General features: G+C 50.8%; 1 protein-coding gene across 2 annotated transcripts in view; it reads left to right on the top strand.

The window, feature by feature from the left end:
* The window catches only part of LOC139356929 (disco-interacting protein 2 homolog C-like), a 209,982-nt gene that overhangs the window by 36,647 nt on the left and 148,202 nt on the right, over positions 1–25,133 (top strand). Inside the window, exon 1 of one of the 2 annotated variants that reach the window (XM_071072407.1) lies at positions 6,883–7,650. The exons of the other annotated variant lie outside the window; for it this stretch is intronic. The gene's annotated coding sequence lies outside the window, so the exon portion shown is untranslated. Of the gene's footprint in view, positions 1–6,882; positions 7,651–25,133 lie in introns of those variants that run through there. 2 annotated transcript variants of the gene reach the window in all.

Here is a 25,133-nt window from a genome sequence, read left to right as displayed (position 1 = left end):
CAGGACCACAGGCGTGGCGGGTGTGAGAGAAAGTGCACAGAGTGCCCAGCAGATGGCGTGTGGTCAGCGGAAGCCGTGAACACAGGCCGGGCTCGGGAGACACATTTGGAAATACACTTTAAGCAACATCAATGGATAATGCTGCGATTTGGTTTCCTCCCGTGGTCCAAAACATGTTCTAGAGATGCCGCTGCTTTGTGTGTACCTGAGACAAGGGTCTAAATGTATTAGGGCCTTGATGTAATCTGTAAGATAGGTACAAAATGCCTATTTCAACGAGGCACTGAACAAGAAAGCGTGCTCTATTCAGTGCAATGAGAATGCTTCATTGTCATAAGCAAAGTAAAATGCCTCCAAGGCGAGCTTGCCATGTGTTTAATGACCTTGGACACGAGCCTCCTAAACCTGCCAGAAAGTGCTTCCAGCGTGGCTTCATGCAGTGGTTTCATGCAGTGGCTTCAGTGGAGAATGTGCATATGTGGCTGATACTGAGAGCTGTGCAGCACCCTCCTGACCTGGCACATGCCCATGTGTGGACCGTGAGCCGGGCAGCACCCTCCCGACCTGACGCATCCCCACGTGTGGGCCATGAGCCGGGCATCCTGACCTGACAGGTCCGCATGTGTGGACCATGAGCCGGGCAGCACCCTCTTGACCTGACGGGTCTCCTTGTGCCCATTGTGGGACCTCCGTCAGTCAAACAAGTGACACATGTCAAACTGAATGCAGGGAGGAGGGTCCAGGATTGCACGCAGGCTCCATGTCTCATCCTTCTGAGGCCTTCTGGGAAGCCAGGAGGGCAGTGGGGTCTTTTGCGTGTTTCCTCCTGGTGGCTATGAATTTGTACCAATGGCTTTTTGCAAAAGGGCCCGGAGGCGGAATCAGACCCTGTCTTAGAAAGGATGACGTCTTCACGGGCACCTCTTTCCGCCACTCTAGTGCTCCTGTGATTTTTCAATATGTGCACCCTGCAGACTTCAGCCTGTTGGTGTCTTGGGGGAATAGATACCAGGATTGTTCCAATGTGTGCAAACCTGAAACAGGAATTTCTCTGCATTAAGTTGGTCACCAAAATGGGAGGTAAGGGGAGAGGGGAAGGAACTTCTTGGCCTCATCAGCCCTTTTCTTGAAACTCACAGTCAAACTTTGTCGAATTCTAGATGATGGTGCTTTAGTCGATGCATTTATGTATGTTATGTCTCGTTTTCTGAGTATGGTGCTTCGAGAATATAAATATTAAGGTGAAATTGCCATGCACGGTTGAATTGGCACCATAATTTGACTCTCTGTAAAGCCTTTTGGTTTTCTGTTAGAGTGACTTACCATTTTTTGAGTTAACTGAAACAAACTCTGCTGTCAGCACGAAGGAACCACTGTCTAGTTAGGACATCCAATTAAATAGAATTCTCCTAAATAGAGCGTGCTCTTTTCATAAATTTTAAAAATTCATCTATTCATCAAACACATATTGAGTACTTATCACCCTGGTTGCTAGTCACTGTTCATATATATTTTTAAGGAATTACTTCCACCTAGCTCTGAAATAACATTGTATTTAGAATTTAGCCCAGAGGTGATTAAGCATGAACTTTTCTCAGCAGTCTTGTTTTCATTTTTACTTGATAACATGTTCTCAGACTCGGTGCCCAGCTGACGTTACTGTGCATTGCCCCAGGCACACACCTGGCCGGCGCTGTGTCTCTGGGGCTTTAGAGCAGGAAGGAAGGGCTGCCAGGTGTCTGGCCCTTCCATGTTTCCCTGGGGGAAGGATTAGGCCTTGGGCAGGAGTCTTGGCTTGTCTTACTGGATTAGCTGGTGTCATTCAGTCAGCTCTGCCTTGGTGTTAAGCTCTGGACTGACTCTGACCTCTGAATGGCAGAGGAGAGGATGGCGTTTTAGAATCAGTCATGCAGACCGGGGCACCCAGCAGGTCTCGGATAAAAAGTGGTGGCAATTGATCACTTCCCTTTTTGGGAGAACTGTGTGGATTGACTCAGACCTCTTTCTTTTGATTTTATCTTGAGACTTTGCAGAAGCAAAAATGCCTTTAAAAAAAATTAAATGATGGGCTTTTGTAATGTTTGTGTCTCCCCAAGATTCACAAGTTGGAATCCTCACCCGCGAGGAGATAGTGCTAGGAGGGGGAGCTTTGGGCGGTGAGGAGGTCTTGAGGGTCTCATAAATGAGATTTGTGCCCTCAAAAAAGGGACTACAGAGAGCTCCCTCGCTCCTTCCATGGTGTGCGGACCCAGTGAGAAGCGCCGTCTATGAACCAGGAAGCCCTCACCAGGCAAACCTGTCAGGCCTTGACTATGGACTTCCCAGCCTGAGACTGAGACTGAGAGCTGTGAGAAATGAACTTGTGTCATTTGCCAGCCCCTGCCCAGCCTGTGGTGTGTTGTTAGAGCAGCCTGGGTGAACGAAGGCAGGTCGTGAATTTTCTGTCATGCTTTCTGGCTTCAGATACTTGCTAGGGAGATGTCACCATCTTACCCAGGTGGAAGTGTCTGGAATCAGACGTTCCGTTATGATTTGACCTTGTTCTTGCCCCACGCCTGTGCCGTTCACACCTCCAGGTGTCTCGGCTGCCCGCGGCCCCTCCAGACGTTTCTGATTCGGGGTGTGGTGCTGGTCGCGGCCGTGCCGTCAGTGACCAGGAGTAGGAGCTCGCGCCCCTCGTGAAGCAGCAGCCTCACCCGGAAGCTGCCGAGAAGCATTTGACAGAAGGTGATCGCGCCTCGAGACTGAAACTTCCTGTTTACAGGGAATGGAGGTGCATAGTAGGGAATTTAATGATGGCCCTAGAAACAGATGCCTCTGGGGTAGGGGATATTCTGCAGGACAATGCAATGATCTTCTCGAAAAGTGAAGATCACAGATAAAAGGGGTGCGAGGCTGTCCCTGACTAAGACGGGGAAGGAGAGTCACTCAGCACAGTGTGTGGCCCAGATAGAAAAGACGTTTTCGGAACGATTGTGCTACCTGAACATAACCTGGACAACGATGCTCTGAAATCATTCTTGTCTGCCGATGATGGTACTGCGGCTGCAGAGGGGCCTTTATTCCTAGGGAACGTGTGCCTGAGGACTCGGTGAGGCAGCAGGAGCCTCTCACCTTCAAGTGGCTCCAGAGAAGAAACAAATCTGTCTCTCTGTCTGATCTACAGAGAGAGTGAGAAAGCAAATCTAACGAAATGTTAGCAGTTGTTGGAGCTCCACGTGGAGAAAACTTGACCACTCGTTGTACTGTTCTTCCACTTTTTAAATATGTTTGAACATTTTCATAATGAAAATGTGGGAAAGTAAAAATAAATCTGGAAATTAGAACGGAAGTGAGCCCAGCCAAGTGCTCTTGGGTTCAGCCGGGAAGAGCCAACGGTCCGTTGGTGTTCTCTCGACTCGTCGTGGGGATTTCCTCCTCTTGGGTTCACCACCTAGTTTTCCTTGTGATAGTTATTTTATACATAGCTATGAGCATAGGTGATACTGAAAACACACGTTTAGTGTGGTTTGTCATTAAGAATTTGGAGAACTGGCTAAATAAACCACTTGTACAGAGTTGAGATGAGCACTACCTGCCTCAGCGTCTGTGGTAACAGCTTCATTTGGGTGCAGAGCTTGGCAGAGGTTTGAGTGACTCTGTCTCGATGGTCCTCTGTCAGAGGACAAGGTTAAGCATCACCACCGAGGGCCCTGTTGAGCCTCTCGGCTGGAAGTAACCTCCCCCTGGCTGGTGAGGCAGCCTCTGAGGGCCTTTCCTGACAAAGCCCTTCACTGAGCTGCAGTTTGGCCATCTCTGCCCTCACCTCCCCGACTGCAGGGCCTCGAGGTCTCACCACCTCCAGCCTGAGCACCCAGTGCCCAGGGGCAATTTCCCACCTTCCCTGGGGGCTCAGGATTCTGGCTCCCGGGGCAGTGCCCGCAGCTGGGCCCCTCCTCCTGGGCTGGGGGTAAGGCTGGCCACGGCCTCCTGCTATGTCCCACTGGCCACTTCACCGCAGCTGCAGCCCTCACTGGGTGGCCCCTCCTGCTTCTGTTGGATGAGGAGATGCAGGCCTTCACCGAGGCTTCCTGGCCTCGCCCCTGCTGGCCCCAAGGCTGTGCCGCTTCCCCCTTCCCAGCCCCTGGTCTCTGTACAGTGTCTGTCCAGGATGTCTGTCCATCTGTCCTTGACATTCTGTCCAGAAGCAGCCACTGTCATCTTAGTTTGTGAGGGGCGAGCAGAGCCCAGGTGCGGTCGATGTGGAGATGCTCATGCACTTCAGTGTGCAGGGAAGTGAGTTCCTTCATATCTACAGCCTCTGCACAGCCAGCTGGGAGCTCACCCCATTCACAGGTGGATGTGCCTTGTTTTTTGGCCCAATCACCTGCATTAACTCAGAAGAGTCACAGTTCCCTGCTTTTCTGTCTTTCGTGACCGTCCACCTCCCTCCTCTGCCTGGGGCTGAATGGTGGGGTCTGTCGTGGGTTCGTGGGACCCTCTGTTCTTGTGCGGCCACCAGGAACTGTTATCCGGGCTGATTCCACAGGAGGAGTTTGGGGTGAGCTCCTGAGCGAGAGTTGGGAAGACTAACGTCTGTGTAAACCTTGCTTGTTCATGGTTATTCCTCTCAGTCTTCTTAAATTGTGAAAAATTGGGGACCATTTTGAAATATGGATTTAGGTATGGATTGGTGAGGAGAGAACGTTGATCTAATTGGGTTTACGTTGTGTGTGATAATTTTACACTATCCTTGGGAAAAACTGAAGATGTTGACAGGGTCATGAGAATCGTTTCTTTCTTTCTTTCTTTCTTTCTTTCTTTTCTTTTCTTTTTTTTTTTTTTTTTTGAGATGGAGTCTCACTCTTGTTGCCCAGGCTGGAGTGCAATGGTGCAATCTCGGCTCACTGCAAACTCTGCCTCCTGGGTTCAAACAATTCTCCTGCCTCAGTCCCCCAGTAGCTGAGATTATAGGCGCTCACCAGCACGTCCAGCTAATTTTTTGTATTTTTGGCAGAGATGGGGTTTTGCTCTTAAGGGCATTGTTCGTTAAGTATTAATTGGTGGCCTGCCGTTGAACTAATGTTAGTGTAGTGCTGACATCATCAGCCATGGCAGAAACTTACTTGGCATCCCTGGAAAAGAGGGCAGGGAAGCATAGTGCCCTGATACCACCTCATTCTCCAGTGCTACTTCCAACTCTGAGCTGATGGTCATTATGAGTGGATCTGCCCTGGACAATTAGTTTAGTGCAGCTGCCTTGGACAGTCAGGTTAAAAGTAACAAACCGCCACAAAACTCAGCTAATAAAATGTGAGGAGAGACATGGGGCACCAGGAAGGGGTGAGGCCTGTCTCCCTGTGTGCCATCTGTGTGGAGCCTCAGTACCTAGGGGACAGCGTTTACACAGAGCCCCAGGTTTTTATTAGCATTTCCCTGAATAAAATGTCACTTGTGAGCTGCGGACTGGGAGGCTTTTTCTGATGATTAGGTTTCGTAATGTGGGATCATCAGTAGGCAAGCTGGGCCTGAGGGCCATAGGATCTGGAGACTGTCCAGGGCTGCTTTCTGGGGATGACAGGCTTGTCCCTTCAGCAGTCAAGACACCAAAGAGAGTCTTTCTGAGAATAAAAGAGAGAAGCTTTTAAGGAAAAAAGCAGTTTCTCTCTCTGTTTGGGAGTTGAGTGCATTTTCCTACATTTACTCGGAGATGTTCCTTGGTTCCCACCATGTGCCATCGCCCCGCTATGGGGTAGGGTCACCCCACCTCGTACCTAACCCAGGAAAACTCCTCTGTAGTTATTTCAGAGGCTGTGTGCATTTCTCTTGCCTCAACGGGTAGAGTGAGTTTTTCTTCCTACTGTTTTTAGTCAGTTTTCTTAATCTAGCCTGTTACTGGGATAAGTTCCAGAGACGAGCAGTTTTAAAAACAATCTTTGTACGTTGAGTAGAGAGCAGTCCACCTGTAACCAGTTTGTTCTTGGAGGTACCGCAGCGGCCTTGGTTACGCGAGGGCCCCGTGGCTCAGGATGGGCCGAGGAAGGAGTGCGTGAGCAGTGGGCACTGGCCGGAGGCAGGGGAGGCGTGGCCACCTGTGGCTCGAACTCCCCCCATCCACTCTACCGCACCGCTGGGACGTGAACATTCTCGCCCTGGACGTTTTGTCTGAACGTTCAGTGCCCAGGCTCTTGGGTACACAGGCGGCCCCGGGTTTTATTTCAAAAGGGTGTCACGAACAGTGAAGTAACCCACGTGCCTAAGCTTTGATTGACATGAAGGAATGTAGAGGCTGCTGAAATCCTGGTCATTTTAGAACAAAGTATTTTATTAACAGTTTTCTAAAAGAAAGAAATCATTAAAAAATTGATCCCTGTTGAGGTAGAAGGATCTCGTCCTCATGCTCCTCAGTTCCTTCCAGAATCAGCTTCCAGTTCAGCTGCAGAACAGGTTCTGGTGGTGGCTGGAGCAGCCCAGGCACGTGCCGTCGGGTCTAAGTTCACACTGGTGTCCGTGTGGTCTCCAGTTATGGTGCGGGCCGTGGGGTCTGAGTTCACACCATTGCCCATGTGGTCTCCAGTTACGGTGCTGGCCATGGAGTCTGAGTTCACACTGGTGCCTGCGTGGTCTTCAGTTACAGTGCTGGCCATTTGTGCCTTTCTGGGAAGTTAGAAGGAGGATCATTTCATCACGTCTCTGTCCTCCCACACCTGATCTATGCTGGGGCACCGTGAATTCTTCCTTTTAACTGTTTCTCTCATCACGGGCAACACTGGTGTTCTGTGGTCAATGTTTGCCATTTCTGAAAACGGATTCTGTGTTTCTTTATATAATCACCTGGTCTCTTTTACGAATTTCGCTTTTCTTTAAGAAAATCATCGTGCTTTTATCTCTTCAATGTCAACTCTGTTCCCTGACACAGGCTCTTACCAGCTCGAAAATTAAAAGTAATCTTTGATTATACTTAATACTTTCTAAAGTTTTCAAAAGTTTATCAGCATGTGGGTTACTGAACATTGACTGTTTATTTAATGGAAAATTAGATTCTAAGTAGAGTATTAGAGTGAAAATGATCTTTTGATTTTATTAAAATATTCAGGTAAAAATATTAAAATGCCTTCGCCAAACTTCATGCCTGTGTAGCGTGAAAACATTAAGCTGCTCTCTGCTCCCGGGAATGCATGAGTAGAGTATGTGTTTGAAAGCGTCATTCCAGTCTTAAGTTTTAGGTATTCTTAAAGGGGTTGGCTGGAGAAGTGACATTTAGCATTGAGTGAACGTTTGACAAAGATTTGTCTCGATATAAAAATAGTTAAAAACAATCTTTAGTGTTTCCTGTCAGGGTTCACCCATTAAAGAATGGTCTTGTAAAAAACTCATCCAGAGTGTCGGCGCCCAGAGGTGCTACCTTGCCCACAGTTGTGTCATCTGCTGTCACCAGGCGACACGCCCAGCGTTTAGCTGCACGTCAGATGTGGCCACGGGGCCACAGGACATCCCTGCGGACGGATGTTCTTATGCAGATTAATGAGGATGGAGACCGCTGCAGAACTGTAAGCCCCCCAGGGGCTGACGGAAGCCTGGGAATACCCGAGACACCAGAGTCGCTGCTGCCCTGGGTGGAAGGAAACCTGCCCTGGAAGATGGGAAATGCAATAAGGAGAAAGTACCAAGGTACATGATGCTGTGAAAACGGAGATGTTTTAATTAAATTAACAATTAAAATCATTTTAATTATGTGAATTATTTGAATTCATGTTAGTTCTTTTTAGGAAATTAATACTTAAAGCAAGTTTGTTTTCTGAATTGTTTGATTTAATTGAGTCAGCACAAGAGTTAGCATTGATATCTGACCCTCTTCCAGGGTTGGGGCAGAGGAGATGGGGGCAGAGGAGACAGGCCTCCCACCCGCTTTCCCCTGGAGCTCAGCCAGAATTTCCCATTGAGGAGCCCTCAGCTCCCTGAGAGCCAGGAGCTCTTGCGGAGAAGCCGCTGTCGGCATGCCACCCGCTTTGATGGCCCTGCTCTGCCATCCCTGCGCTCCAAGGGCCGGACCCTGCCGCTGCCTGTGCCAGACGGGTCTCAGGGAGGTGCCAGCCAGGGGTTATGCATGGCGGGGCCTGGGCATCGCTGTCCAGATTCCGTGGCTGCCGGTTTCATTCTCTCGCTGTTTGCCCCCCTAGCAAGACTCATGAGGTTCCTTGAGGACAAGACCCCCTCCTGCCACCTGGTCTGTTTCCTGAACGTTCTCTGCACGAGTACAGCCCCGGGATGCAGCCCTCGGGAATCAGGGTGTCGGCCATAGTAGGGCGGGTCGCTCTGCTGGGCACCATGATGGATGTTAACCGCTGTGCTTCACTTTGGGGACGTGTTTAAGTACAAAAGTAATTTTAAAATTTCACCATTATTTCAAGACAGCTAAGAGCCTATTAGCACAGAATCCCTGGTCTGAATGAAATCAAATGGTTCTTATTAATTATTCATGATGCCACGAATATGTAGCCTTATTTTTTATAATTGCCAGTCTGTATAATTAACCTTTCATTTGGTTAAAGTACTTAACACTAAGTAGAGCTGTAATTTCAACTGTTTATAAAGCATATGGAAGAATGTTTAAATGTTTAATTAGAACCACTTTTTTAAGTTTCATAGAGAATTTTTTTTCTTGTCAACAAGGGTCTTTAATTATTTAAACCAAAAGAGAAAAACAGACCAGAAAAGAAAAACAACTAGTAAAGCTCGGAACTGCGAAGGTGGCATCATTCCGTTAGTCTCGGGTTTTGCTTCCTGGGTTTGTGACGTGGTCAGAGTCCTTGTCTTTGATTTCCTAACACAAGTTGTTAAAGTTGGAAGTGAGTGTGAAATTGAGTTAGTCTAGCTTTATTCTTTCACGGATGAGAAGTGAATTATCTTCAGCAAGGTGGGTGCAGGCGTGGTCCCCGGGGGTCACTGTGGTGAACAGGCCGCCCTTGTGGGGAGCCAAGTTTGTCATCACTGGGACAGAGCCCAGGACACTTCCCCAGCTGGCCAGCCTCTTCCTAGAACCTCACACATTGCAAAGGATGGAGTCCAGATCTATACCGTGAAGAAACGAGGGTGGTTACAGAAAGCACCACGATCTCAGCTGAGTGGCTCTGAGCACCCCAACGTTGGGGCACCTCAGCATCCTGTGTGGCTCAGGCTGTGCCCAGCAGGGAGGCCGGCCCGATCGAGCTGCGGTCTCCACCCTGAGAGTGAGGGCTCCTTCCCCCAGCGCGAGTTAAAGCATCATGTGTCCACCTGTGCAGTGGCTGGTCCCAGTGGCCCTGGAGGGCTGAAACCCTGGGTCCCGCCACTGGTCCGGGGCATCCGTTTCCCCTTCCTGCAGTTCCTGTGTCTGTGTGTCCAGGGGGCTCCGATCCCTGTCTTAGGACCATGGCTGAGGGGTCAAGTTCACCCGCTTTGGAGCTGGCCCGGATCTTGGTTCTGTGGATCCTCGCTGTGTGGCTCTGGAGCAGTTCTGTCCTCAGGAGATGGATCCTCACAGCCGCCTCTTGGGGCCATGAGGAGAATTAATAGGACGACCCCCGGGTAGCTGCTCAAAGCCCTGTGCGGGGCCAGCCCTGTGTCTCCACCAGTTCCTTTGCTCTGTGCTCCCCCCCACTGTCACATCGCCAGCCTTTATTTCCTTTTCCTTGGACCCGGACAGCGAATGCTCCGCTGGTCTTGGCAGCCCCTTCTCTAGTCTATCCTCAAATCACTTCCTGACGGACAGCCATGACTAGCCATCGGCGTGACCAAAACCCCACAAAATAGAACCCAACTTTCCTATTAAGCTGTACAGAGCTGTCCCAGCCCCACTTCCCACAGGCTGGCCTCATTCACCATGGGATCCGTGGTTCTCACCTGGGGCTGGGGGCGCCCCTGGCATCTGGTGGGGAGTGTCAGGGATGTCCCTCCAGGCCCAGTACAGTCCCCCAGCCAGTGGCCGGCAGACAGCAGCACCCAACCTGATGTCCCTGTGGCTTCTGGTTCCCCGAGGCTGGCTGTGCTTTGCTGCCTCTACATGTTCTCAGACGTGTGCCCTCTCTCCACCTTCACTGGTTAGCAGTGTTCCATCCATTAGAGCTCAAAGCACTGCCTCCCGGCAATGCAGCCCCTTCTCCTGGCCTACCGTCTGCCTGTGCCCCACGGTCTGTACCGTGTCCTCACGGACCGATCAGAGCGAGGCTCCCAGGGATGGAAAGGTTCCTGCTTGTGTCTGCTTGTGTCTCTGTCCCGCCTTCTCTGGACCCGGCACCGTGGCCTTTGCCGACAGAGGTCTTGGGTTGATTGTCAGCGAAGCAGACAATCTATATGGCTCTAAATGGCTGTGAACATGCTTGATTGGGTTATTTTAAAAATAGTTGTATATGTAAACATTTGAGTGTGACACAGGTGGATTTTTGGGCTAATGGTCTTGTTCTTCAGGGAGTAACCACAGGCCCATGCACAAGGACCATTTCCAGCCGATTTATGGAACGCTGTTCTACCTGGTTAATTTTCAACGTTATCTCAGCCTGAGAGGTAGGTCAGCATGTGACGAAGTTCACTGGTTTGAATCCTAATCTGCTCCTTAGGAGCTGCACCTTCCATGCCTTCGTTTCTTCCTTGGTTAGGTAGGGAAGGTATGAGCTACCTCAGAGTTGTGAGTGAGGCCTGCATCGAGTGACCGCATTAAAGTGACAAGGACTGCACCCGGAGTGTTGATATTTAAAGACCTTTAAACATCGCGATGCTGCATTTTCGTACCCAGGTAAAACAGCAAAGTTCTTTCAGATGCAGACACAGACCCTCGGTGAGGTGGGGGGCTGATGGCAGGAGGTGGACCACCGACCCTGTAACGAGGGCGTGGTCTGTTCGAGGCTGAACGAAGTGCACATCATTGCATGTACCACGGAGGTCCCTCTCGTGAAGTCCTGGAAGGGTCCATGTGGCTGAGCCGTGTGGTCTGTCCATGACGTCCGGCAGAAGCAGAGCTTTCGGGTGCAGCCTTGCTCTTGTGCGCACAGCCCTCAACGGTCTCAAAAGTCTGAGGCTTAAAGCAGGCTTGGGGTTTCCTTACACCTCCTGGACGTCTAATTTGCCTGGCAAACATGTTTTTCTTGAGTGTAAAGGTGAAGGAGTGGGTGATTCTGGTGAAAGTGTACTAATTACTGTACTTCTGGGTCAGTGGCGCTCGGTTGAAGACACTATCTGCCCTGGATGGACATCTCTGGGATGGTGAGAACCGGTGGCTGGATGTCGCGGGGTTGCCAAGAAGATGCCAATTTTCTCCTTTTTCCTGAGTAACAACACCCTACTTTGTTTAGGGAAGCAGCACACCCAGCTGAAAATCCAATTCTCTTGTACGGCGGAGCGGCTGGTGACACAGGTCCAGATGCTGGGATGCTGATGGGGGGTCCTGGAGTGGGAGGTGTCAGGAGGCTTTCCCGACCCACAGCAGCCCTGGGCCCTTGTCCGGCCTTCTTGCCCGGGGCATGACACCTGGAGGGAAAGCAGCTTCGGGGGCCCGAGGGCCAGAAGGCAGAGTCCTGGCGTGTGAGGCAGGCCTGGGCCAGGCTCCTCGGAGGATGTCACAGACCTGCTGCCCATGCAAGGACCACCCACCTCTGAGCCCCACGCAGATTTTCCTCCATAGCCGAGTGAAATCCTGGTACAGCGAGTGAGGCAGTCAGAGGCACCTTTTGTGGAAGGAGGACAAAGCTGGAGAGAAAGAGGTTTTCCTAAAGGCACAAGGCGCTGATTCTGCGTTAGGGATAATTCCTAGGAGTGTGGTTGCTGGTGGGTGGAAAACTAGCCAGAGAATAAGTGGGAGTGGCACTTGCTGGTATTTAACTGATTCGTTCATGAATGGTCCGAACAGTTCCAGTGAAAAGAACATTTCGGACACAGAATTTTTCATCCTGCCTGACAATCAGTGTGACTGTGGGCTGTTCCATCCTTCCTGGGCGACAGTGAGAGGGTCTCAGGCCCTTCCGGCCCTGTGCTGGCATTTCCCCAGGGTGTGTGCCCCATCCCGAATAGGCTGGAATGCCTCTGGGTGCAGCTGAGCCTCTTGAAAAGGGAAGAGACATGTGATGTGCTCTGGCTGAACAGGAAAACGAGGGAGGACAGGGAGAGGGGCCTGGAGGTGAGGAGGATGGTGAGCAACACTGGGGACAGAGGAAGTAGGGTAACACCAGGGACAGGGGGACGGAGGGTAAGGCCGGGGACAGGGGCATGGAGGGTAACGCCGGGGACAGGGGATGGAGGGTAACACCACTTCTCCAGGTGCCTTTGGGGGATGCTGCCGCCTCTCGCACCCCAGAGTGAAGTCAACAGGATTCTGTCCCGAGGAGCCCCAGAGCCTGGCAGCTGGGATTGTCGCAGTATGAACCACTGTTCACTAGCTCTGCACCCTGGAACAGGCTCCCTGGTGTTTCCACCCTGGTTTCCCATCTGGACAGTGGGACCCTGAGTGTCCCCGTCCCAGCTGCGCCCAGAGCCCTGGACTCCAGCGTGTCGTCGGCACTCATTAACGTTTCTTTTGTTGTGGTCCGTGGACGAAGTGGCTCTCTCTTTGTGTGTTCACAGCCCTCCTGCTCACTTTACCTTCTGGGAACACTTTTTACATAGCTTCGTATGTGGGGAGGACTCGAGTGATTAATGGAATGTTTCATCAGGTGCAGTTCTTCTGTTTCCCAGTTTTGACACAACATTTGGTGAAATTTCCAGGGACTCCTGTGGTCAGCCTCACGGTTTCACTCTGTCGCTTTCTAATGCAGTATTCTTTGGGAGTCTTTTCAATTAAGCGCCATCATTTAAAAATAAGTTTTATAATATGCAGTTTCAGGTTAATTCTTTACCTTTGTGTCTCAGGCAGTAGCTACCTACCTGTGAGTAGTCACAAAGGTTCACGCAGTTTTCTCTAGCTGTCCCTAGCTCGTAGCTCAGCAGGTCCCTTCAGATGAGTCAGCCAGCTGTGTACCTGCATGTTCAGGATACTTGTCAGGGGCCTTCCTCAGAGCAAGACCGACGCTCACCTCATCCTTGGGACTTTGGAGCCCGCCCTGGAGAGACTCCAGCCACGTCCAAAGGGGCCGTCCGGGTCCCACAGGCTGGTGGGAGTGACTTCTGAGCCACTCCAGACCACACTTTGTGTTCCTACACCCCACAAAGCCACTTAAAGTGCCATGTTCTGGTGCTGTGTGCCTCACCAGTGTGCCACACAAGCCTGCACGGGGATCTGAGCGGGCGCTGCCTTCCTCAGGCTATGCTGGAGTTTTGGGGCAACTGGAGCACTCCTGGCTGTGATTCTCGCCACTGTCTGGGCTTCCCTAGAGGGTCTCACCTGCAGCGTGAGGACCACATCGGCAGCCACTGAGGAGCCGCCAGGTGCAGCGTTGGTCCCACTCAGTCCTTCTCGACTTTGGTGAGAGAGTAGACAGCAAAACTTCAGCTGGGAGCCCCAGGCCTTCTCTGCTTGGGGCCCTGGGACTGACATAGCACAGATCCTGCCATCCACGTGCTGGGGGCCCCGCCGTGCGGCTCCCTCCTCTGGTCAGGGGCTGCACCCTTGGGCTGTGCAGCTCCTGGTTCTCACACTCAGGGGCCCAGGGAGGGTGGTGGATGAAGAGAGAAGGAGAAGGGTGGCAGTTTGAGCCCAATTGTGTTGGCTTCATCTTCCGCCTCTTGTCCCTAAGTACATTGGCAAAGTTTTCCAGGTGAAAACTCAGAAGGGATTTTTAATGACTGGAATCTGTGAATTCCATGGAAGCCAAGTCTGTCCACCTCTTTCACCCACCTCATTTCTCCCCGTTGGGGCTGATTTTGGCAGCGTTCATAGGGGCAGGGACGGAAGGGGTGGGGGCCAGCCGTCGGCCCTGTGTCCCTCCCTTCCTCCCCTCAGCGCCACAGCATTTCGGTGTCATCCCCTTCCGTGCACGCGTCCTCATGAAAACCAAGTACGGCTGGAGGGAGATGCCTGCGCCCACTCCCGTGACCTTCCCGGCCGGCCTGGCTGCAGCGGCCTCTCGGCAGGCATCTTTCTGGTGCTGCCTCCGTGCCCCTCCCATCACCTGATGCTCGTGTTCCTGAATCTTCACGCGTGTGCTCTGTGCAGCCACCTCACGGGCTCCCTGGGAAGGAAGACAGTGTCTCACACTGGTCAGAATGCTCTTCTCTGTCCACTGAATAGTCCAACACAGAATCATTCCTCTGTGATTATTTATGCTTTGTTATGTAGAACTGGAATAAAGAAAAAGTGAATTTAGACATTACAGCCATCAGGTTGAAGCTTAGTAATTGCATTAGGGAATTAAATGGAAGCATTTGAGCTTCTCGAGTTCTAATTCCACATCTTCGTATCCCCATCACCCCCCATACCCAGTGTCTAACAGAGCTCTTGGTCTAGGAGTTTCTTGATAAATGCTTACTGAATTGAACTGGACTGAGCTTAACATTCCCACCCAGAGTTAGAAGCCAGTCCCTGAATAAATTGCATTTAGAATATGAGTTTGATGTTACTGTGGTAAGGGGTATCCTACACGTCATAATTCCTAGTCAATATCGGGTATTTAGTCAAATAGACTCAAGTATAGAGAAGCATAGGCCCATCTGGCAAAAGGGCAAGGCACGCTGCTTTAGGTCCAGGTCCCCAATATCAACTATGAAAATAAAACGTCAACTCCAATGACAGCCCTGTCCTCAGCTGGTCACTGTTTATGCTAACAATTATAAACAGCTTGAACTTGCTGTCCTGAGAGGCAACACACCCTCCATTCTCTCTGCAGTGTAGCTGCCTTGGTGGATGGAACATGCCCCTCCTCCCTCCCTCTCCCTATCCCTCCCTCCCCCCTCCTCTCTCCCTCCCTCTCCCCTCCTCTCTCCCTCCTTCCCCTCTCCTTCTTCCTATCTTCTCTCACCTTTCTCCCCCCACCTTCTCTCCTGGACAAGGGGCAGAAGAGAGGAGATCTCCGGAATCTTCTGCTTCATCCAAACAGCTTGGGGGCAGCATCAACAGCTGCAATTTGGCTGCCCCAGCAGGTGCCTCAGGGCAGCCTTTCTAATGGGAATCCTGGAATCATGTCTTTCCTTAATGTGTCCTAAAGGCTGGAGGACATGAAGTGAAACAATGCTCCATGCTCAGTCCTGTGATTTTGTGTAATTATTGGACTTACTTTGAAATTTAACTAAATGATACCCAAGGTAGAGCATGAAAAAAAAGAAAAAACAGGCTATGGTGTTTGAAAAACAAACAAAACCGTTTGGTTTGTTGGTTTGTTCTTAGACCTTCACAGGCTCCTAGGTCACACGTTTCAGTTTCTTAGCAAGTGGCATTCTCTGCAGAAGCTGTGTCAGTCTCTGTTTGATGATGTCAGCCACAGCAGAAAGAAGCACTCCGTAGGCCCCGTGCTCAGCACCTTGGCGTGAGCTCCTGCCATCTTCTGTTCATGCTCATCACAGCTCTGTGCAGTGGGCATCCTCCTGATCCCTGTGGGAGGATGGAGGATGGAGGCGGAAGGGTGAGTGATGGCAGGATCACATGAGGGGTCTCTCCCGAGGTAGGGAGGGGAACTGGCCCAGGACCTTAGTGCCCATCGCATCCTTCTTCCTCCTCCTCTGCCTCTCTGTGACTGTTTGACTCAGGCTGCAGGGACAGACATGAGTATGTGCAGAGCCTGTGTGCATCCCTGGGAATGTGTGCTCATATTGGCAGGGAGGGATGTGAGTGTGTACAGAGCGTGTGTGCACACCTTGGCGGTGTATGCCGGCGTTGGCAGGGACAGATGTGAGCGCGTATGGAATGTGTGTGCACACCTTGGGGATGTGTGCTGGCATTGGCAGGGACAGATGTGTACAGAGCGTGTGTGCACACCTCGGGGTGTATGTTGTTGTTGGCATGGACAGACGTGAGCGTGTACAGAGCGTGTGTGCACACCTGGGGGTGTGTGCTGGTGTTGATAGGGACAGATGTGTACAGAGCGTGTGTGCACACCTGGGGGTGTGTGCTTATGATGTTTTGTAACCGGCAAATACGTGGCCTGTTGCATCGGGCGGCCCTGCGCCCATGCTGAGCCTGTCAGTGGCCCTCGGGTTGGGGTCTCCATCTGCCCAGACAGCACTCGAGTGGCTTGAGGTTTCAGATTCTTCCTCTACGGATACTTGGGCTTCCTCAGGACCAAACATCAGAACCAGCCAACTGCAAACTACAAGAACGTTCAAATGCATCTTCAGTAGGAAAAACAAAAGTAATTGGAAAAATTTTCCAACGTGACCCCGTGGTTAAGCCGTTAGATACTCCAGCCAACAGATTGAGTCACTTTAAAATTCACACCAATTAAAATGGTTGTGAGAGTTGCAGAGCTTTACCGCTAAACCTTGAAATAAATGAAGCATTCTGCTCCACTTGCTTACAAACTAGAGTTGGGGATACCTTTCAGTCCAAAGTAGCAACCTTCTAAATCCAGCTTAGATGCGAGGCTCCCACTGACACAGGAAGAGACAGTGGCCCTTGATTATTCTCCTGTGTTCAGATACTGTGTCATTTCTTTTTTTTTTTTTTTTTTTTTTTTTGTATCCTGATCATCACTTCTGCTTTTCCAATTCAAACTAAAGGGAGTTTAGTTCTGTTTTGGAGAAGCTGTGGTTAGTGGTTTCTTTTCATGGTTTGCTTAATCTCTTAAGTTTGGTGCTTACATTACCCAAATAGACTTTTCTTTAGTACGACAGTGCCATAACCCAGGGCTTCTCCCTCCATATCTTCTCCCCAGGAGGCTCCCTAGGAATGGATGCTGGAGATCCAGCCCCTCTCCATGTGCCGTTTTCTTTGAGTCCAAGGTAGGTTTGGCTCAGAGAAGAAAAGAGGCCTCCGGGTTAGGTGCCTCTGACTGCTTGCTTGTGAAATGTTTAATGATAAGGCGACTTCCAAAGTAATTTACACATTGATAGTTGTAGCTTGAAGTATCACCGCAGTCAGAAGAACAAGAAACACTCCCATAAAGTAGATAAGCAGAAAAAAGCCATAGAAGTTTAATAAAGCGCAAATAAAATGGTGTTGTAAGAATGTCCAGTGGGAAATGCTCTCAGTCCAGCCAGATCCAGCTGTGGCGTCAGTCCAGCTGTGGCGTCCTCCTGTAAAAACATTCAGCCACGTGTGGCTCTGATCGCAATCACTACTCTGAATTGTGATCCAGAATGTTGTTGGGGGCCGATGCCGGGACTGTTCCAGCAGTTGAGTCTGATTGGGCATCACGGTGGTGATGTGCTTAGCGCGGCCAGCTGGGCTGAGTGGTGGCCACCCGTGCACTCGCCACGTGCAGCCGTTATTCTGGTGATGGGGTTGCATGCGGCGCGGCTTGTCCACCTGGCAATTAAAGTACTGGGAACCCAACCGCGGGCGGTTGCCTCCCGACATGGGAGCTGTCTTTTTTATCCAGGGCCCTGTGGCGCTGCAGACCCCTGCCGCCAGTCTGAGCTCACAAGGAGGTACCGGAGGGCTCTGCTGGGGCATGGAGGTCCCTGAGCAGGTGGTCACTTATTGCTTGTGGAGTGGTCCATGGCCTGTGAGTTTATTCTCGGGGTTTGTGTGGGCGAGGTTAACCAGTTCACAGCTGGGCACTTACCCCTTACACAGGTGACACTAGTTAAAGTGGAATCTATATTAGCTCACACGGGAGTGTGTGAGGAGCTGGGAGGGTGGGGAGGCTTGGCCCTAGCACTAGATCCCGGTCTCCTGACGTTTCTGCGTCTTCCAGTTGAGGGGCCGTCAGAGCCGCTGTGGGTCCTGAAGACAGTGGGTGCCATATGGACCAGGGGATGCAGAAGCCTCTAGAGGCTGCGGGAGGCAAGGAGACGGTCGCTTCCCCAGAGCCAGCCCTGCCGCCACTTCTACGTTACATGGTGGGACCTGTTTTGGACTCCAGCTTCCAGAAATGTGAGAAAATAAGTCAGTGTTTAGGGCGCTAAATTTGGGGTGATTTAGTGGAGAAATAGAAAACTAGCCCACAAAGGTGCACGCATTGAAATGTGCTCTGTCCAGGTGTTCACAGTGGTGTGAGGGGGATGGCATCGGGGTTCTGGGAACTCTACAGTTTTACTGAAGGAAGGGGGCTCGCCACGCCTTTCCTCATATAACTGAAGGTATGTATGCCTGCCACACTGCCCAGGAGACAGGGACTAGAATTCTGACTTTATTTCTTATGGGAACCAAGCCACAGTCAGAACACGGTGAGGGCCGAGACGAGCTTCCTACAGCCTGAACTGGGAAGAGGAATCGCAAGTAGTTTGTGTTTTTCTACACAGACCTGTCCTTTTCAGGTTTTGTTAAGTTTTGGAAAAAGGGAGAAGCCAGGCACACCTCGGCGAGGGACAGTGTTTCTGGAGGTGGTGCGGATTCAGCCTGAACGTGGCCATGTGGTTGGGAGGCTCAGAAACTGCCCTCCAAGGGCACTCATCTATTCCTTATTGCAGTAATACCTTGTTTACAGAAATCCACAGAAATTACAGTGCGGGAGGCTTCTGGTCTGGATGGGTTTGGACCGAGGTCACGGGGTGTTGTCCCAAGTGCTAATCCTGATCTGGCAGAGGCTCTGTTCCCAAACAATTATTCCACAGTTTCAGAGCCTATATCTGAGTGATAGTCTTTTAACTTTGTTGCATAAAAGGAAACAAAGTATGTCTTGAGGGTCCAAAAATCCATGTGGTAATCATGGCTGTAAACTCATACCTGGGGCTTTGGGATGGAGTGAAAACCACCGTCACCTGGCGTGGACGCTGCGTGGTATTTTTAGCGTGGCGGCCTGCTCGTGCCTTGAACTCTATCTGCAGTGTGAGCAACAGCTGTGCATTTGAGAAATGTTGACAGGTCAGCTTGCTCCTCCAGGGGCCTGCAGGCATCCGGGTGAGGGACCTGGGATGAGGCCACATCAGTGGGAAGGAGCTTGGTTGTGTCAGCAGATATGTCTGTCTCTACAGGCCCGCAAGCCAGCCAGAACCCAGTTTTCCTTTGGTCATCTAATGCCAGAAGAAACCTGTTTCTTAGAGATTCTCATAATTTATATTAATGAACCATTTGACCGTACATAAAATGTTATAAATGCATGAGGCTTTACAACTTGGCAGATGTGTAACTCACATGTCGTTGTATCAAACTGTTGAAGATATTTGTTTCACTTGAAGGTTTTTAACATTTTATGTGCAAAGCAAATGCCAGTAGCATTTTGCAGGAGTATTTTGGAATTTTAAACACAGTGGGATAGTGCTGGGTCTCTGGGATACTGGTGAGGTGGACGTGACCTCAAGCTCTTGTAGCTTGCAAGCAGGATTGCTAAATTGTCACAACTGCAGTGCTGGAAAGTCAAAGTGGATTTCTGTAAATGAGGTATTAGTGCAATAAGGAACAGATGAGTGCCCGTGGAGGGCGGTTTCTGAGCCTCCCAGACACCCCAGGAGGAAGCGGGGGACGGGGGCAGTTACCCACCAGAACCTGGACGGTGAAGCTGGGTTTGCTGGTGGCCCTGCTTGGCAGGTCATTACGTGCAATAAGAAACAGGTGAGTGCCCTTGAGAGCGGTTTCTCGGCCCCCTTCAGAACCGCAAGTGGAAGACGCTCCAAGGTGGGGGGTGGGGGTTCGGTTAATCCACAGGAGCCTGGATGGTGGAGCTGGGTTTGCTGGTGGTCCTGTGTGGCAGGTCATTACATGCAATAAGGAACAGGTGACTGCCCTTGAGGGCGGTTTCTCGGCCTGCTTCGGAACTGCAAGTGGAAGACGCCCCAAAGTGAGGGGGGGCTGGTGGTCGGTTATCCAGTGGGGCCGGATTTGCTGGTGGCCGCTGCGTGGCAGGTCACTGCGTGGAGCGATGGGAGGTGAGTGGAGTGGGAATAGAGGATGCACCCTCCACAGCTACTGCTGGGAGTTGGCTCTGGTAGCAGAAGGGGCATAGATAGAGGGATTCCCATCGGGGGCAACACGACTGGGGTCCCACGTGTGGTGGATGCCGAGGTGTGGCTATATGTAATCTCAGTCTGCACAGCCGTCCTGGTGAGTGGGTTCAGTTACCTTCCCATCTCACATTTGAGAAATCTCGGGGGCTCACATCACAGCTAGGCGGGTTGGAACTAATGTCTCAGGCAGGACGTTGGCCCCAGAGCCCAGATCTTACCCGCCCCCGCTCTTTTCAGTCCACCAAGCTTGTAGAGAGGGTTGTGTGGTGGTGGGTGGCGGCTGAGAAACCAACACAGTAGAAGGCGGGGAGGAACTAAACCAGGCAGGAGACACAGGCAGTGCTTGGGAGGTCTGCACGGGGTGTGGGTGTGGGAGACATCTCTGGGCCAGTGAACCCCGTTGTGTGCTCCTGGCTTGCCCAACCTTGGCCCTCAGCCACATGCTGCGTGCTTTAGGTGAAATCTCAGTCGCTCGTGTGGTGCGGGCATCTTTTCTCCCTGGCTTTGCCTCTCTTTAAATCACGGAGTCTCAGTGGGGATGGCGGGGCGGATGGTGGTCCATGGAATTTGCCCTCCACCTCCCCATCCTTGTCCTGTCCTGTCTGGCCTGTTACCTGAATCTGTGTCTCTTCAGAGCCTGCAAATGAGTGGAGGCCACGACAGCCTCTCGCTGACCGACCTCTCAAATTTTTATTCATCAGAATAGTGTTAAATGCCGATTCCTAGGCACCCCCATTGGACTCTACGCCTGCCTAGCATGGGTACTTTGGGGGAAGGTACAGAGGATTGCTGGGCTGTTCCAGGGGGGAATTTGCATTGTTGAATGTCTATTGTGTTCCTTCCAGCACTCTACTTTCCACGCACACCTGGCATTAAACCTGGAAGACCTCTGGGTGCTGTGCTGGTGAGGAAGTCCCGGCTGGACGAGGGGCTGCTGGGGCTCGGACTTGATTCCTGGGCTGGGGGCTGCGAGCTTATTCTCTTCAGTGGGTCTGCTGATGGGATGCCCTGAGAAGTCCTGCTGTGCACTCAGGGGAAGGTGCAGAGACAGGCTCAGAAAAGACAGACCATGGATTTAAAAATTCCTACTGGAAAATCTTTTATGAGCAAAGTAATTTGCATCTAACTGAAGACAATCATTGCTTGAATAATTGGTTTGTTTACAAAGTTGGTCCTATGAACAGATTAAAGTTTTCATTCATGCCTTATCTATAATGTGAATAGGAGCTATTACCGCAACTTAAATTAGCTTTAAATTTCGTATCAGATTGCAGTCCAGATTACAAACGGCTGCTTGATAATCTAATTGATAAAACGGAGGAATTTAGTGCTTGGAACCCAGAGTGAAGGGAACAGAATTGCTTTGGTTTCTCAAAAGGGTGTTGACTGAGTGGTGACCTGGGGTGAAGAGAAGTGGCTAGAGTCATTACACTCGAGGAGATGATCTGCCCCCGCCTTTCTCAGCTGTCTTCTGGACAAAACAAAGGGTGATAAATGGAAAAAATTCAGCACTGAGTTCGTCTATGCCCTGAGCTTCTCATACGGTCATTAATGGGCTGTATCTGTGAAGCCTCCATACAGGCACAAAGGAATTAGGCTAGAGTAAGGCGGCCGGCGACCTCTGGCGTCTGGACCGCGTGTCACTTCCTAAAGCCCTTTTGGGTGAAATGACAGTGGCAATGTCGTTGTTCGGAGGAGTGTAATCTCACGTATGAGATGCAGATTTTAAATGTTGCAGATTTTAAACACCAAAGTCAGGAAGCTTGGTGGGAGTGGCTGTCTTCCAAGTGGTTTTCTGTGCTGCCATGGATGAGGCGTGGATGTGTCATCTGTTGGTGAGATCCACTGGTGAAGGGGCTAAGCAAACCATGGAGGTCGGGGGTGTGAAGCTGCATCTCTTCTGGCATCCCAAGGAAATACATCTTGTAAAACTTGTGAATTTGACCCTGACCCTAACCCCAACCCTGAGTGTTGAAGTCTGGTGCAGTGTCTTGAGCCCTCTTCTGCATTGAGGGTGAGTGACTGTAAATGACCGATTCCTGAGTGGTGAAAGTTCAAATGTAGCTTCCCTGAGGAAGCCAGACCTCGGTCACCCGTATCTCCATTGTAAACACTGCGGCCCCTACGCGGGTGGCTGCAAGTTTCCAGGCCTTCCTTGGAGAAGCAGCCGTGAGGTGCTTGATGATTTGATAACATCAGCCACCTTCTGTCTTCTGTCTAATCACGGTACAAATGATTCTCCTACAAGGAAATGGATCTGGTTTCTTCCTGATCGTTGGAAGAAGCAGCCTGCCTAGGGACTCCACCGTCCTCTGCACTTTCACAGCGAAGCCTGTGTCTGTCTCCAAGGAGTGTCACGTGTGTCGTGGGAATCGCTTCCTTAATTCTTCCTGCTTTTGATAGCTCGGGTAGCTCTGCCTGTTTCAGCCGGGATGAGCAGCGGGTGGTCTCTGGCTGCTGTGGGACTAGGGCTTGGGGGTGCATCATCACATCCGGTGGCCTGTCCAGGTGGGCATCATTGTCTTTTGCCTGTTGCCTGAGGCAGCTGTGATGCCATGGGGGTCATGCTTGTCAGGGCCAACCCAGTTCTTCCCGTGTACACCTCTCCTGCTGGAGTGCCTTTCCTTATGATGACTTGTTGAATTAACGTGGAGAATGCAGAGAGGCTCTGGGCCTCTCTCTCTCCCATTCTTACTCCCTGGAGCTGTGAAGCCCGAGAAGGGAGCCCATAGCCAGAGGCTCCTTTAAATTTAATTAGAATAAAGATTTGATTACATAGCTAAACACATTTGAAAAGAACTTCACAGATTAAATTCCAGATTCAACCCTTCAGGCCCAGTGGCCACGTTTCGGGGCTCAGCAGCTGTAGGTGGCTGTTGTCTTTCTGTGTTGGCTGAGCAGATTGGGGCGTTTCCAGTTCAGCAGGCAACTCTCTTGCATGGCTCTGCCTGTGGTGAGGGCACCTAGGCTGGAGAGCCTCGTGGGGATCCCTTAGGCCTCCGGCTGCAGCCAGGCTGCACGGTTCCTGTGCCCCGGGTCCTCTGCAGGCCCAGATGGATCCCACCACAGAGCCAGCACTGCTAGACTTGGGTACTGTGTGCAGACAGCAGAGGGTCACGTCCGGGCCTTGCAGGGGCTGGGGTGACTGGCCTCCTTGGCCAGGCTTCTGTTTCCGAGTCTCTCTGTGGATGGTGAATTGAGATCATGCAGAGTGACTAGGTTTGGGCTCCTGACCAGCGTGGAACCTGATACCTTTAGGTGGAACCTGACATGCCTCCATGTGTACATGGCAAAGAGAATGCAGCATTGTCAGCTTGAATCCAGATGTGCTCCCGTTTTGAGGTGGAAGGTTCTGGGAGTATTGGCCATTGGTGATTGTGCTGCCGTGGAGGACTTTGAATGCAGGCACTGGTTTGGGATAACCCTGGTTTCCTGGTCCTGTATGTGGGCATCCCTGAATATCCCGGACTGGAGGAAGGCAGGGCAGATGGGAGGGTGACAAGAGGTGTCAGGTGTTTCCAGCTTTGGGGACTGATGCCATCAGATGGCCGAGATCAGGATGGTGGTGGCCAGGGACCAAAGCAGGGGTGCGTGGAAATGCCATGTTCCTCGGAGCATGGGGAGGACCTCTTGAACTCTATTCCTGGGCAACAGTTCTTCCATTCTCAGGAATCTGTGCCATTGTAATTGAGTAGCAAATTCTGTAATTGCTCTAATTACTTACTGTTAAGTCCCCATGCCAATTACCATAAATTAGCAACAGTGATAACAGTTTGCCTGGTCAAACCTTACCAAGAAAAACCAGTGGACCTAGTTTTAGTTGCCTCCAGTTCCCTCCAAATCAGATTCCTTAGCGGCTTGTGTCCCCACACTTGCTGCAGTTCCTCCTGGGCCTGGCAGGCACATTCCAGACATTCACATCTCAGCTCAGATGCAGGCGTGCACATTATTTATAGAAAATCGCACTGCGCTGTGATCGGCTTGAGCTGACGTTCTCTAGGTGGGAGGTGGAGGTTCAAAAGTTCTAATGGGATGAAATTAGGAATATGAATTTTAAAAATTCACGTGTTATGAACTCTGTTCAGTGATTTTCTCTGAAATGAGAGACTATTTGCAGATGAGGCAGTCAGCCTGCAGCTCTCCTTAAATCTGTCCTAGACCTCGATGCCATCCTTCGGCCTCTTCCTGGGTGTGGGGTGCTCTGCTTGAAGCAAAACCAAAGGAAAGAACGTGGTCTGCATCACTACTGCAGCCAGCTCAACGCGCACACCCACTGGGAGGGGGGTTTGATCACTTAACATTTTAAATGCATTTAACATTCAACCAGCAAGTCAGCCAGTGCTTTCTGTACGCAAGCTGCCTGGCTCATGGGAACCTGACACTTGACTCTTAGGAAGAGAGTACTTGCTTCTGTGGAGTGTCAATATTTGTCTCATTTCTTGAGACTCTGCTCAAAGTGATGAACGTGAGTAAATTAGGACCTTTTTTTGTAAATTGGGCCACAGAGCTCTCTAGGCAGAGTCAGGGGAGTAAACGGCTGTGAAAGATGCCGCCTGATGTGAGCCACGGCCAGGCACTTTGGAACCTGGGATCCCATCTCCAGCCTTTCAAAGGACACAGACGAATATAAAATGCAGATGGGAGAGTTCATAATTTGGGCATCTCTGTTCTTTTGAAATCAAAGTGCAAAGAAAAAGTTTTGCCTTGAGGTCTTAACCCATACTTGTTTTTCTCCTGAGGTTTTAAGATTTTCTTAACTGCTTTTCTCTCCCCCAATCCTTGAGGAAGTTCTATCTTCATATCTTCTTAAAAGATATGGTTAAATTCAACACTGAAATATAAAAACATGCTTTCATATTTTTCTTTAAACTGAGGTATCTGACACTGGTGAAGAACTAACTGGGAGTATTGGTTTATTTTTATTTTTTTGAGACAGTCTTGCTGTGTTGCCCAGGCTGGAATGCAGTGGCACGATCTTGGCTCACTGCAGCCTCACCTCTTGGTTCACGCCATTCTCCTGCCTCAGCCTCCTGAGTAGCTGGGATTATAAGTGCCTGCCACCGTGGCTGGTTCATTTTTGTATTAGTAGAGACGGGGTTTCAACATGTTGGCCAGGCTGGTCTTGAACTCCTGACCTCAGGTGATTCGCTCACCTTGGCCTCCCAAAGTGCTGGGATTGCAGGCACGAGCCACCACACTCGGCCTGGGATATT

This window comes from Macaca nemestrina, chromosome 10, assembly GCF_043159975.1.
Source record: "Macaca nemestrina isolate mMacNem1 chromosome 10, mMacNem.hap1, whole genome shotgun sequence".
Lineage (NCBI taxonomy): Eukaryota > Metazoa > Chordata > Mammalia > Primates > Cercopithecidae > Macaca > Macaca nemestrina.
This window is presented reverse-complemented; position numbering and strand designations above follow the sequence as displayed.